Source organism: Lucilia sericata, unplaced genomic scaffold, assembly GCF_015586225.1.
Source record: "Lucilia sericata isolate MDLA Ls3-8-SP2 unplaced genomic scaffold, ASM1558622v1 Contig006297F_arrow, whole genome shotgun sequence".
Taxonomy (NCBI): domain Eukaryota; kingdom Metazoa; phylum Arthropoda; class Insecta; order Diptera; family Calliphoridae; genus Lucilia; species Lucilia sericata.
The window spans coordinates 10,001-18,391 of NW_023997724.1; the positions used below are offsets into that span (position 1 = coordinate 10,001).

The window sequence follows — 8,391 nt, forward strand, 5'->3', positions numbered from 1 at the left end:
AATATACAGATAAATACAAATATTTAGTTACATAATAATCAAATACATATTGAAATTTATAAGCTCAAGTTTATATTTATTAAAAACTTATACACATAAGAAATAATAAAGAATTAAAGTCGACCGATTTGAAAAGATTGCAAATGCAAATATTCTTCAATAAAACGACAAACAAATGATTGCATATAAATAAAATCTTGTTATTTTCTATTCATTTTACATAAACTCGTACATTAATAGTATTTTATTTATTTAAATAAAACGTATGAACAAACAAAATACTAAAAGAATACTACGCCATAGTATTTTTTTCTATTTCATTACGTTTCCTCTTCCTCTTGAAATCTATATGTATGTGTTAGAGATGTTTGGTTGGATTATTTTTTTATCTTCATCTTACTTTTCAATTACTATTTACAATCAAATAAAATAAAATGAAAATGTAATAAAAAAATATTTTATTTTATTTATACATATTTGTTTGTATATGTTAGAGCTTTGTTATTATTATTCGTAGTTGTATGGTGCATAATAATAAACAATTAAATAATTGTCCGTTAGCGTAGTTTAGTTTTGGATTTTTTTTTTTTTTTTTTTTGTAAAATTCACTTGTCAGTTATATTATTACAGATGAAACTTTTGTTCATTTGTATATGTATATTAAATAAGATATTAATTTTGTTGAAATAGTTTTGATTCACTATTTTGCATTCATAAGATGCTCAATGATAACGTGTAATTAATATCCAAATAACAAGATATTTGTTATTACACTCAAAGCAATTTATAGTAGAAATAATGAACATTTTGTTTTAACTTATCAAGATGCTTAAATGCAATTTTTAGAAATTATAGAGTTTTTTAAAAATGAGAAGCATGGTCATGAACTACATCTGATCAGAACTACATTCGCATTATCTATCTATCTATCTGTCTATCTATCTATCTAGCTATCTATCTATCTATCTATCTATCTACGAGCGAGCGAGCGAGAGCGAGCGAGCGAGCGAGCGAGAGGAGCGAGCGAGCGAGCGAGAGCGAGCGAGCGAGCGAGCGAGCGAGGAGGAGCGAGCGAGCGAGCGAGCGAGCGAGAGAGCGAGCGAGGAGCGAGCGAGAGCAGCGAGCGAGCGAGCGAGCGAGCGAGCGAGCGAGCGAGCGAGCGAGCGAGCGAGCGAGCGAGCGAGAGAGCGAGCGAGCGAGGAGCGAGCGAGCGAGCGAGCGAGCGAGCGAGCGAGCGAGCGCGAGCGAGCGAGCGAGCGAGCGAGCGAGCAGCGAGCGAGCGAGCGAGAGAGCGAGAGAGCGAGCGAGCGAGCGAGCGAGCGAGCGAGCGAGCGAGCGAGCGAGCGAGCGAGCGAGCGAGCGAGCGAGCGAGCGAGCGCGAGCGAGCGAGCGAGCGAGCGAGCGAGAGCGAGCGAGCGAGCGAGCGAGCGAGCGAGCGAGCGAGCGAGCGAGAGCGAGCGAGCGAGCGAGCGAGCGAGCGAGGAGCGAGCGAGCGAGCGAGCGAGCGAGCGAGCGAGCGAGAGCAGGAGCGAGCGAGCGAGCGAGCGAGCGAGCGAGCGAGCGAGCGAGCGAGCGAGAGCGAGCGAGCGAGCGAGCGAGGCGAGCGAGCGAGCGAGCGAGCGAGCGAGAGAGCGAGCGAGCGAGCGAGCGAGCGAGCGAGCGAGCGAGCGAGCGAGCGAGCGAGCGAGCGAGCGAGCGAGAGAGCGAGCGAGCGAGCGAGCGAGCGAGCGAGCGAGCGAGCGAGCGAGCGAGCGCGAGCGAGGAGCGAGAGCGAGCGAGCGAGCGAGCGAGCGAGCGAGCGAGCGAGCGAGCGAGCGAGCGAGCGAGCGAGGGGAGCGAGCGAGCGAGCGAGCGAGCGAGCGAGCGAGCGAGGAGCGAGAGCGAGCGAGCGAGCGAGCGAGCGAGCGAGCGAGCGAGAGCGAGCGAGCGACGAGGAGCGAGCGAGCGAGCGAGCGAGCGAGCGAGCGAGCGAGCGAGCGAGCGAGCGAGCGAGCGAGCGAGCGAGCGAGCGAGGAGCGAGAGGCGAGCGAGAGAGCGAGCGAGCGAGCGAGAGCGAGCGAGCGAGCGAGCGAGCGAGCGAGCGAGAGAGCGAGCGAGCGAGCGAGCGAGCGAGCGAGCGAGCGAGCGAGGAGCGAGCGAGCGAGCGAGCGAGCGAGGAGCGAGCGAGCGAGCGAGCGAGCGAGCGAGGGAGAGCGAGCGAGCGAGCGAGCGAGCGAGCGAGCGAGCGAGCGAGCGAGCGAGCGAGCGAGCGAGAGCGAGCGAGCGAGCGAGCGAGCGAGCGAGCGAGCGAGCGAGCGAGCGAGCGAGCAGCGAGCGAGCGAGCGAGCGAGCGAGCGAGCGAGCGAGCGAGCGAGCGAGCGAGAGCGAGCGAGCGAGAGAGCGAGCGAGCGGCGAGCGAGCGAGCGAGCGAGCGAGCGAGCGAGAGAGCGAGCGAGCGAGCGAGCGAGCGAGCGAGAGCGAGCGAGCGAGCGAGCGAGCGAGCGAGCGAGCGAGCGAGCGAGCGAGCGAGAGAGCGAGCGAGCGAGCGAGCGAGCGAGAGAGCGAGCGAGCGAGCGAGCGAGCGAGAGAGCGAGCGAGCGAGCGAGCGAGCGAGCATCTATCTATCGATCTATCTATCTATAGCTATCTATCTATCTATCTATTCTAGTATCTATCTACTATCTATCTATCTATCTATCTATCTATCTATCTATCTATCTATCTATCTAGCGATCGGTATCTATCTATCTAAAATAAAATTAAATAAAATAAAATTTAAACTTTTTCCTCCTCTAACTTAGTTCCAAAGACAATATAGAAGAGTAAATCATTGCAGTAATTTGTATAATTAAAAAAAATATTTACCTAGTAACTTCGTATACAAACTAACACTGCTAATGAGTTCAAATTATACTAATACAATTGTATGAACTTTCTATATAAAATTCAAAACATAGAATACAACCATGAAAAATGAGAACATAAATACCAAATATGACAAAAACATGCATATAAATTAAATAGAGTTAAAACTTGGTATATTTATCTAGTTTTGAAAATATTCTCAACTTTAAAAAACTAAACAAAAAAATTTTAAAATACAACTTTAAGCTTGTTTTTACCTTATTTAGTTTATAAATTTGATATCATTCATTCAACAGTAAAGAAAATGAAAACACAGACTGAAAACAGAAAAAAATATATGTATAATTTTTAAAACATACACTAATAAAGTTAATTTGTTCTGATAATAAACCTACGTAATGAAACCTAAATAAAATATTTAAAGCAATAACAATTATTTTGTCTTGGGTTTATTTTTTTTTTAAATAAAATATAAATATTTTGATACATTTGGTAGAAAAAAGTCAAGATAAAAAGAATTTGTTTTTATGTATGAATGAGGATATGAAATAAAAATTGTGTTGGCGATTTGTTGTTTTGTTTTTTTTTCAAAACATTTTGTCTGAAAAGCTCAAGGTGTTAATGGCACTGATAATAACGACCATAACAAATTTCCTTATGAAAACCTAAATAAAAGTTTAAATTATAGAATAAATACAACGGAAGTTTTCTAGATATTAACTTTAAGGATTAAGTTATTAGAAAATCATTTTATATTTTAAAAATAATAACAAAAATGGGCAGATTCTAGCGATTTTTTTATTAGGATTATTTCTTCAATACACTTTTACTTATCTTGGACTTTCTATTTAAAGCCTCCCATTACCCAATCAAAGCTTTAAAAGTTTATAACCTTGAACTTATAAATGATAAAAAAAGAATAACAAACAGACAAATATTTTAATGGACACTTGGTCTCCCGACGTTTAGCATTAATGTCTAGGTCACGTGAAAATTACCACAAGAGTGTATAGATTAAATGATATCAAAAAATATTATTATTTTTGTTAATTTTTATTAACTAAAAAGATTATTATTTCAGTGTATGACGACAAATTTAATATACTCAATGATAACTCTACTGATGATGGAATTGCAAGAAAACTCATAAAAAAATTAAATACAGAAGAAAACAAATCTATAAATTTGTTTAAACTTAAGCAACCGAGAGCTTTGAAATTTACACAAGAAATTCTATATGGGAAACGTATGAGTGAGTAAAGGCAACAAGAAAATAAAATTTAAAAAACCAACAACGATAACAATAATGTGAATGAATAAATAAATATTAATAACAATAATAAAGTAAGAAAAAATAAAATAAAAAAAAAAAAAATCAAGAGTACTTCCACACACAATGATGGCAAATGTGTTACGAAGAGTGCTAGATAATTCTTCAACTACCACGAGTTAATTACTCCCTCCCGCTTACTTTAAAAATTTAATTGTACAATATACAAACTGTACAAATATACTATAATTAGGGGTGTTTTAAATTCTTAAAATAAATATTCGAAATATCAAATCTGTTTCTTAGTATATTTTTCATAGAAAGTTGATCGCACTCTGAGCAACTTTTTTCATAGATCAGAATTTTAGGCAACTTTTTCATAGAAAGAAGAAAAAGTTGTTCAGACTCTGAGCAACATTTTCATAAAAAAGAAAAGTTTATTATAGAAAAGTTGATCAGACTTTGAGGAACTTTTTCCTAGAAAAGTTGTCCAGACTGTGAGCAAATTTGTCAAAGAAAAATTGATCTGACTGTGAGTAACTTTATTTCGAAAAGAAGATCAGACTCTGTGCAACTTTTTCATGTAAAGTGATCACACTTTGAGATAATTTGTTGTAGAAAAATTGATTATATTCTTAGCAACTTTTTGTTATAAAAAAGTTTGTCACAATTGAGCAACATATTCATAGGAAAGTTGAAAAGAAAAGTGGATCAGACTCTGAGGAACTTAATTTTGAAAAGTGAACATACACTGTGATATTTTGATATAGGAAAGTTGATCATACTCTGAGAAACTTTTTCATAGAAAAGTTGATCACACTCTGAGCAACTTTTTCATTGAAAGTTGATCATACTCTGAGCAACTTTTTCATAAAAAAACTTAATCACACTATGATAAATTTCTTATCAAATAATTGATCACACTCTGATCATTCTTCATCGAAAATTGATCAGATTCTGAGTTTTATAATCCTAGGAAGAAAAATGGATTAAAAGTGGATCAGACTCTGAGGAACTTAATTTTGAAAAGTGATCATACACTGTGATATTTTGATATAGGAAAGTTGATCATACTCTGAGCAACTATTTCATAGAAAAGTTGATCACACTCTGAGCAACTTTTTCATAGAAAAGTTTATCATACTCTGAGCAACTTTTTTCATAGAAAACTTAATCACACTATGATAAATTTCTTTATCAAATAATTGATCACACTCTGATCAATTTCTTCATCGAAAAATTGATCAGATTCTGAGTTTATTATCCTAGGAAATTTTGATCAGACTCCGAGTAACTTTTTCATAGTAAAGTTGATCACACTCTGATCAAGTATTTTACCGAAAAGTTCAACACACTCTGATCAATTTTTGATAGAAAAGTTGATCAGTTTCTGGAGCTACATTTCATAGAAAAGTAAATAAAGTCTAAAAAGATTCTGAACGACCTATTTTTTAGAAAAAAATGAACATATAAAAGTTTATAGAAAAAAGCTTATTAAGCTCTCATACACACACTTCTTCATAAAAGTTTATAAAACTCTGGTCAACTAATCTGATCACAAAGAAAGGACCACCCTAATACACACAATTTCGTAGTTATAAACTCTTAAATATAAAACAAATGTTTACTTAATCATTTCAAGATAATAAATAATATAAAAAAAACAAAATAAAAGAATACGTTTTTAAATAAATTGAGGGCTTGCAAAACTATTAAGCGCAAAAAGACTTTGTGAACAATTACCAAAGGAGAGAGAGTGTTAGAGAGGGAAAAGAATAAGTAAAATTAAACTCATCACTCAAGTGAAGATAACTCACACACAGCCAAAGGAAAAACTCCAACAGACCGACAAACTATTATCGGAAATGCGTAGAATTTATTGGTGACTAAATGTTATAAAACTCAAGTCATTGTTGTCTACAATTAAATACTAGTGTCAGACAGAAGACAGTTAAAATGAAATAAATAATAATAATAAAAAAAAAATAATAGCAAATAAATAAAAACAATATAGAAAATTTAGAGCAAACAGAATATCAATCAATTAATTATGCAATTATATTAAACAGTACAGTGTCTTATAAAGTTATAAAGACAAAAAAACTGATAAAACTTTTTTAATTAAAAAAATATTTAAAAAAAAAAACTATAGAAAGTTTGTTTCTCTATGACTAAAAAGAAATTCCCTTTATTAATTATTTTACATATATTCCAGTTCGTTGATCATTGTTCCTGGAAATTGATACTTTGTTTAAATAATTACAAAAATTCCTTTATCATTGTTTTATTTTTAGTACCAACAGGTCATCCCATTGTGTGAGACAATTATTTCTCTTGTTTTGTTATTTAAAACAAACATAAAAAATTGATAATGATTTTTACTAAATAGTGAATCATTGTTAAAATAAAAGTGAAAGGTTTCTAAATGATCATTACTCAAATATACATATATTTAAATAATGTTTTTTTTTAATATTCTAGAGTAATGATGTAAATTTTACAGACTGACTGTCAACGTGACAGAGATAGACTGATGGAAATTCAAAACAACAATATTTGAATTCGTCATAATGGTGAATGCATTTTAATTGTTCTAAGATAAAAGTACACGTTAAACAAAGGTTAATAGGAACGGATTACACAATTGTTAATAATATTTATTATTGTTATTTAATAAAAGAAGAAAAATTCCATTTCATATGAAAAAAAAAAAAATATTTAAATTAATAATTTTAAAATATGATATCAATTTCTTAGAATAATGGACTTCAGATCACAAATAGATATACCTCGATATTATGAAGTTCTTTGAAGATTCTTAAAATCTGAATCTAATTCAAGTATTCTAATAAAAGTAGTTTAGAGTCTTTTCAACTTTTTTATTCAAAAGAACAACTTTTCTATGATAAAGTTGCTCGGAATCTGAAGAACTTATAAATGTGTTGATCAGAATTTAAAGAGTTTTTCTATAAAACAGTTGATAAAGCTTCGAATAATATTTCTATGCAAAAGTTGCTCAGAGTCTGAACTACATTTCTTTGAAAAAGTAACTCAGAGTCTAAAAAACTTTTCTGTTAAAGAGATACCCATAGCCTGATCAACGTTTCTATGATAAAGATAATCAAGGTCTTTTTTCTATGGAAAAGTTGAGGCTGAACAGGTTTTCTATGAAAAAGTTTCTATCAGTCTGAGAGTAACTTTTCTATGAAGAATTTGCTAAGGATTTGAACAACTTTATTGCTGCTCAGTCTTAAGAACTTTTCTATGAAGAAATTACTTAGAGTCTGAACTCCTATTCTATGAACATTTGCTCAGAGTGTGATCAACGAAGAATCTAAACATCTTTCCTCTAAAAAAAGCGTTCTGAATTGGAAGGAGTTAGAAAGTTTCAATATTTACACAATGATTTGCAAGTTTAAAACTTTTTAATAAACAAAATGTGATCCCAAAGGTCAATTTTCAGTAGTTGTTCCAGTTATTTGTATCCATAACTATGAAATTTAAATCTTTCCTGTCATTGAGATATATCCAAACAAACAGCGAAGAAGAAAAAAACAAACCTGGAAGTATTAAACTACAAATGCTGCAAAATAAAGATAAAATTATAAAAAAAACAAAGCAATAATAAAAAAACACTAAAATAATAAAAAAAAAAGACAACCAACTGAGCACTAAAAATTATAATGCCGGTGTAAATAGATGAACAAGAACAAAAACAAAAGAATAGTCATAAAAAACAACAACATACATAAGTATGTACAAAAGCAACAAAAAATTTATTACACTCACCTCCACTTATGTGTTTGTTGTTGTTGTTGTGCTTACAAATAGAAGAAACAACAAATAGTTCCTCAAAAATCCAACAACGACAACAATAATAATAAATAACAAAAATTAAAATAAAAACAGAGGTGTCTGGTCTTGGTAGCTGCTGCTGCTGACTCTAAATAATTCTGCTGCTTTATTATTTATTATTATGCTTTTTTCTTCTTTTTATGACAGTTGCTCCGTCTCTCTAATAAAACACGATGATTTTTGTTTTTATTTTTTCTTTCAAACCAAATGTTGTTGTTGTTTTTGCTGTTTGAAAAAAAAGCACTCGAAAACTTCGCGTGTAGTTGTAGTTGTGGTTATGTTTTGTTTTTGCTGTTTCTTTATATTTTATTTATTTTATTTATGAACAAAAATTTTAATTCTTGTTTTCTTTATTTTATATTTTATCTTCTTTCTTGAGGACGTAGTGAATCACAAAGTTATATTTAATAAAAAAAAAAAAA

The 8,391-nt window shown here is 34.6% G+C and overlaps 1 protein-coding gene across 1 annotated transcript in view; it reads right to left on the minus strand.

Annotated features, from left to right (window-relative positions):
• The window catches only part of LOC119615618 (probable protein phosphatase 2C T23F11.1), a gene marked incomplete at its 3' end in the record, with an annotated part of 14,020 nt that extends 5,661 nt beyond the window's left edge, over window positions 1-8,359 (minus strand). The window contains 1 exon segment of the mRNA XM_037971626.1: window positions 7,904-8,359.
• Between the last annotated feature and the right edge of the window lie 32 nt (window positions 8,360-8,391).